At 37.6% G+C, this 6,119-nt stretch overlaps 1 long non-coding RNA gene across 1 annotated transcript; it reads left to right on the top strand.

Annotated features, from left to right (window-relative positions):
* Window positions 1-2,759: 2,759 nt before the first annotated feature.
* LOC309478599 lies at window positions 2,760-5,101 on the top strand. Its single transcript, XR_014199051.1, has 6 exons — window positions 2,760-3,180; window positions 3,564-3,615; window positions 3,806-3,870; window positions 3,963-4,021; window positions 4,105-4,208; window positions 4,425-5,101. It is a non-coding gene; the product is annotated as an uncharacterized lncRNA (long non-coding RNA).
* Window positions 5,102-6,119: the final 1,018 nt, after the last annotated feature.

The following is a 6,119-nucleotide window of genomic DNA, read 5'->3' on the forward strand; positions in this document are numbered from 1 at the left end:
GAAAAGATTTCTTTGTATTTCCAAAATCTATGAAATCATAATCATATTAAGATAGGCTACTCCAGATTTAAAAAGCTTTCTACTGTGATCCTGGTAATTGAAGAAAATTATGCTTTAGTATTGCTGAAGAAAATTCCATTATATGACCGACTGTGCTGACTCTGCTGAAAATGATTTTGATCAAAGTCAAGGACTGTGACTACTGTACACATGCTATCTATTGGGGAGAAATAGGACATGTATTTACAGGAGTATTATCTCATGCGTTTAACGTAAATCCCAGGATGTCCTTCGAAAAAGAGTAGGGGTTTAACCCCGGCATCCTGGCCAAATTTGCCCATTGGCTCTGTCCATCATGGCCTCCTAATCATCCCAATATACTGACTGGCTTCATCGCTCTGTCTTCTCTCCACCAGTAAGCTGGTGTGTGGTGGGCGTTCTGGCACAATATGGCTGCCGTCGCTTTATCCAGGTGGGTGCTGCACATTGGTGGTGGTTGAGGAGATCCCCCCTTCCGTATGTGAAGCACTTTGAGTACCCAGAAAAACGCTATATAAATGTAGCAAATTATTATATGCGCATCTACCACAAACGCAGGACATCACATCAGTTCTGACTGGATCTCTTCCCAAATCGTCCCTTCCTAACATTTCCGTCTAGTTTTTATTCGTTGACGAAAATGTCAATAGTTTTTGTCATAGTTTTTGTCATTCAAAACTGGGTTTTATTTAGTTATCGAAAATAATGAAAAAAAATATTCTGCGACAAAATTAACACTGGTCCAGAAAGACTGTCAGTCTGTACAATAGAGGTGGTCTCTTTATACATTGTTACACAGTTCCGTTTGAGTGAGTCATTGAATCATTCACTTAACCAATTCATTAAAAAAGCTGCTTCACATGCTGTGTTTAAGACCTGCGTTTTATGGCGTTCCCTCTCTAACTTCTCGTTCACTCAGATGTATGTCATTGGGTATATTGCACAAGTGCCCACCACTGGCTGAACCCTTGCAATAGGTTTAAATGGAACGCCCTAAACCCTGGAATCTGCTCTGGAGCCATGCCGTTTAATCTCAGTATAACTCTTCTAAACTGCTTAATTTAACTAACTTAAAGCTGCAAAGTACTTTTCCCTCTGTTTGAATCATATAAGGTGTGTGGGTAAATTAGTTGCAAGCACTGCGAGTTCCTGTTGTGCTATCACAATCGGGTTGCATTGTGGTCTATGGATCTGCCTGATGTGTACATATGAGTAGATTCCCCCGAGGGGAAGTGCTTAGGGAAGTTCGTAACTGTATCTAAAAATAGAGTTAAACACAGCCACCATGTGTTCCTCTGCAACGTGGTTCTGCTTTGGCTTAGAATGATTTTCATTGGCGGGCAAAAATAGAAAAAGTAACAGGCGAGGGTTGAATTACAATTGAAGTGAGCATCCCTTAGTCAGGTTAGACATCATATTGAATTTAAGGCGGATGAAATCGAAGCAGTGGGGAACAGACTTACAGTCTTTACAACAGCAGGCACTATTAAGGTCCTCATGTAACTTTGACAATTTAGGAGTTTTGCCTACTAAAATTTTTTTTTACATTTTTTTTTTTTATAAACATTTCATTAGCTGAACAATGTATGTTTTTGAATAACAATACAAACAGCTGAATACTGTGCTTCTATCTCTCACAGCCTCGTTTTCATTCCTGTAAAATGAAACTTAAATATGCCACTACTCTTATTAAGAGCAGAGCAGATTATCTTCTCCTGTAATGTTACCATGAAAACGCAGTTGTTGCAAATAAAAGTTTATAAAATATGCTTTAAATACATTAAAAATTAACCACAAGGAGGCCACCCTGGGTCGCATTACCATAAACTGTAAAATTACTTCCTTGAAGTAATAATTGCATGCCATGTACCCTTCACTAACGGGCTTGTGAAATTGCCCTTTTGTGAAGGGATTCACTTGTTCACTTTTGCTCACTAGTTTACTAGTGTTCTTTTCCAGAAGTGTCCTTCAAGCACACAAAACCCTGTGTGAAATTCATCCAATATTGTATCTAATATGCAAGTTGCAACAAAAAAAATCTTGTTGACAAATTTATAAAAGCAATGCCACTCATGTGCATGCTGTTGGTCGGCACAGACACACAAAATTACATATTCATGAGTTCACACTTACAAAGAGAATGCGTATTTGGCATGCTGTCCGTGGAGAGGGCAACGAGCTTGATATTTGGCCCGAACCCAGAGCCAAACCGTAAGCGCTCAGGGTAATGATCTTTCAGCGCTACATCCTATGGCAAGCCGTTTTAGCTTAAATTGTACCCAGCGTTACTTGTCGTAATTGCATTTTTACTAGTAAGAATTCAATTAAGCCTGGTTCACACGGCAGGATAATTAGGCCGATTTTAGCCCCGATTAACCCCTTCCGACAATCTTAAGGATGCTCCGATTATCGTAAAATAATCTGATCAGATATTCCTGCCATGTGTGGTGTGTTAAGACTGCTCTCGTCTGCTCGGAAGGACGTCGGGACCGCTCCGATCTCAAATCGGGGATATCCAACATGTTGGATTTTTTTGGCCCGATTTCTCCTCGTGTGTGGTGTCCCCCGGGGACAAACGAGCACGCACACTGTTAGACTTTTCTGTAATTTCTACAGTTATTTACTTTAAATCCCCCAGTATTATACTGCTATTTCTCTTTACAGTAAATAACTGTGATTCCAATTGCATCATGGGAATTTTCTGTGACGTCTAACACCACATACAGAGACTTACTGTATTTTTTAAATTTGCTGTATACTACTGTATTTGACGTAACTGCCTCTCTGGCTGGCACCATTCCACCGTGCTTTTTATTTCCTAATTTTTGCCTTACACCACGTGTCTACAACGCTATAATAGCCAGAGGCTGTCTATATTGGACACATTGAAGCGACCGGACCTTTAAATGCAAACCTGTTTATCCCTTGTAAGAACTAGTGCGAGCGCTTGGACTCGTATCGGACTACGTCTGAAATATAACGGCCGCGGCGCATCACTATACTGTCTGGGATTTGTCGTGTCGCGTCAGACAGACATCCAGTGTAGGTAATGGGGTCTGTCTTTTGTTGGATCGCGACGTTCGTGTCTGGCCCGGGGAAGAGACGGAATTCACTTCACCGAGAGAGAGATCAGCAAGCAAGGTAAAAAAAACAAAAAACAAAAAACATTCTGTGTATGTTGACAGGATTGTGCCCAGTTTAACGTATGTTATAACGTTAACGTTAGCCTAACGTTACTCGTCGTCAACATGGCGGTAACGAACTTTACCATGGTAAACTGAGCTAACGTTTCATTTTACACACTTTGTTAGATTATTGAATTGTCGAGTTAAAATATGCCAACGAGCAACGCGTTTACATTAACAATAAATGTGAATAAACTAATGTGAAATTCTGTTTATATCTTATATGTTGGCCTACTGATGAGAACCTTTATAGTTTTAGCATTAGTTTGCAAACTATACCATATTATAGTTTTTTTTTTTTGTGGAATTTATTATTTACTTCCATTTTTGTGTTTAAAGGCAACTGCAACAAAGCGCCAATTCGCGCCAGTGACTTAGCAAGATTCCAGAGGTAGGCCAGCCCATTTGTGATATATTTTGAGATAAGTTTGCTGAAATGATTAGCATACACTATGTGAAAATTGCTTTTGAGCCACTGGTGCAGACTAGGTAGCTAACAATATCTTATAAAATCTCTATAAAATTGGCTAACTTTATATCAAATAAGTGACCTTTGCATTATGTCTAACTTTATTACACAGCAAATGAACCAATCAGAAGATGGACCATTGTCTTTGTTCAGTCTCACCAGATTAAATGTATCCAGGTAAGCACTGCAGTAAAACTCTCACTAAGACCAAATCTAGCATTCTAAACAACTTAAGTTGATATTTTTGCATTATTTTTATATTTTATTAGCCAGCGACTCTACCATTGCAGTTCCACCTGACTAGGAAGGTCCTAATATCAGCGCACAGGTGGGTTAACTACTGTAGGAAGGAGAACGATCATCACACAGTGATTTCTTGCATGTATCTTACTGTGTATTTGTCTCAAACAGGTACTCCTTCACTGCAGACAAGCTGAAATGGGCTAAAATCATCTATTTCAGTCGTTCAACTTCTTTCTATGCATCTCAGCATTTTTGGACAGAATTTAGGATTTGTAAGTATTAAAATTTAATCTGGCATAATTTAATTTAGTTCTTTTGTATGCTATTTATTGACAAAAGCTGTTTACAAATATATATTCTTAAGTTTTTGTGAAAATAATAATAAAAATTAACAAAAAAGGAGGTTAAAAATAATGTGACACTAATATTCTCTCTCTCTCTCTCTCTCTCTCTCTCTCTCTCTCTCTCTCTCTCTCTCTCTCATATAGTTTTGGAACCGGGATCTCCTCTGAAGGACTGAGTACATTAGTGTTTGTGGACACGCATGCAGACCAGGGAACACTCTGATGTTGTCAATCAAGTTCTGAACAGGAACCAATCTTTGGAGAAGTTCATTTATTCACAAAGGTGGACAAAAACATTGTGTTGGCTTTTTAAAGATTATTTTGATGACTTTTACTCCTATGCTGTAGAAAAGATGGAGTAGACAGTCAGACATTGATAATAATAATAAATGTTTCTTGAGCATCAAAGAGACTTCTTTCAAAAACATTACGCCACTTAAATACTTCTTTTGGCCACCAGTGTACATGAATCCAACACATTTTTGGAAATAAGTGAAATTATTTTTAAGGTGGGGTTATGTATCTTGTATTGTGAAAAGAACTGTGTTTTGTCCTGTTTTGGACATTTCCTTTTTGAATGCTTAATGTATTTATATTCTGCAGTTTTATGAATGTAATGGTTGATATTTCATTATAATACTTGTATAAGCTAAACAACCAATGACTCTACATTCATTTAGTCAAATGCTAATGTTTTGTTTATGATTTTATGTATGTTTTCAAAAATGTTTGCAGTGAAGGACAGCACATAATGTGTTAATTTAACACGTTTACACATCTTTGTGCTAACCTCTCTGACATATTTACTTTGTTAAAATCATTAACACAATGAATGAGTTAAAATTAACACAAAAAATGTTGTCTCTAAACTTACCCATTAATGTGTAAAAATTTCACACATCATTTCCAGCATTGGCATGTTTATATATGAAATGTTTTAAATAAAAAAATGGTATTTTGTGATAACTTTGTCTAATTGGTTTGTATGAAAGTAGTACTTATGTAGGATAAAAATAAAAATAATCATATATCAAAATTATCAAATCTAATTTATATTTAGTACAAATAAAAATAATTACAGTAGTGTACTGATTAGCTTAGTTTTTACAGTAATGCACTGTACTGATTAGCTTCGTTTTTACAGTAATGCACTGTATTACACAAAACTGAAATACGGTTTGGTACTGTAACTCTTAATTACAGTAACTTACTGGCAACAGTGTTGCCAGTAAGTTACTGTAAAAAACCCTTGAAAAGTCTAACAGTGCAGCCTGTGGACTGTGGCGTGTAGCCAATCAGAAAGCGAGGTGGTGAGGCGGTGAGGAAGCACCGGGAAACAAAATCAAAACAGCCGGCGGGATTTTGCGAGATTTCCCGTCTGACCTGGGAATGCTCGGAAGTCAAATCGGTTTGTGTGTGATGTGTTGATTTTGCCGTGTGGCTGCGCACCACACACTGTACGACCAAAACTGTTAGACCCGTGATTTTTTATCGCCGTGTCGTGTGTGGGGTCTCTCAGGTTTGGAAAATCGGCCGACAATTTTAAAATCGTCCCGTGTGAACCAGGCTTTAGAGAGCTTTACAATTCAATTCTTGAATTAGAGAGCTCTCTAATTGTAATTACTACTAGTAAGAATTGAATTGTAGAGCTCTCTAATTGAATTCTTACTAGTAAAAATGCAATTACGACGAGTAACGCTGGTTACAATTTAAGCTAAAACGGCTTGCCATACACATCCTCTAATATTTTTATCTAGAACCAAACGTGCTTCATTAAAGCTCTTTCCTCTCCGTGCGTGTTGCTTCTCTCTCTCGTTAAAGAAATTATTTTAAGACACG

Source organism: Leuciscus leuciscus, assembly GCF_965113295.1.
Source record: "Leuciscus leuciscus genome assembly, chromosome: 17".
NCBI classification, from domain to species: domain Eukaryota; kingdom Metazoa; phylum Chordata; class Actinopteri; order Cypriniformes; family Leuciscidae; genus Leuciscus; species Leuciscus leuciscus.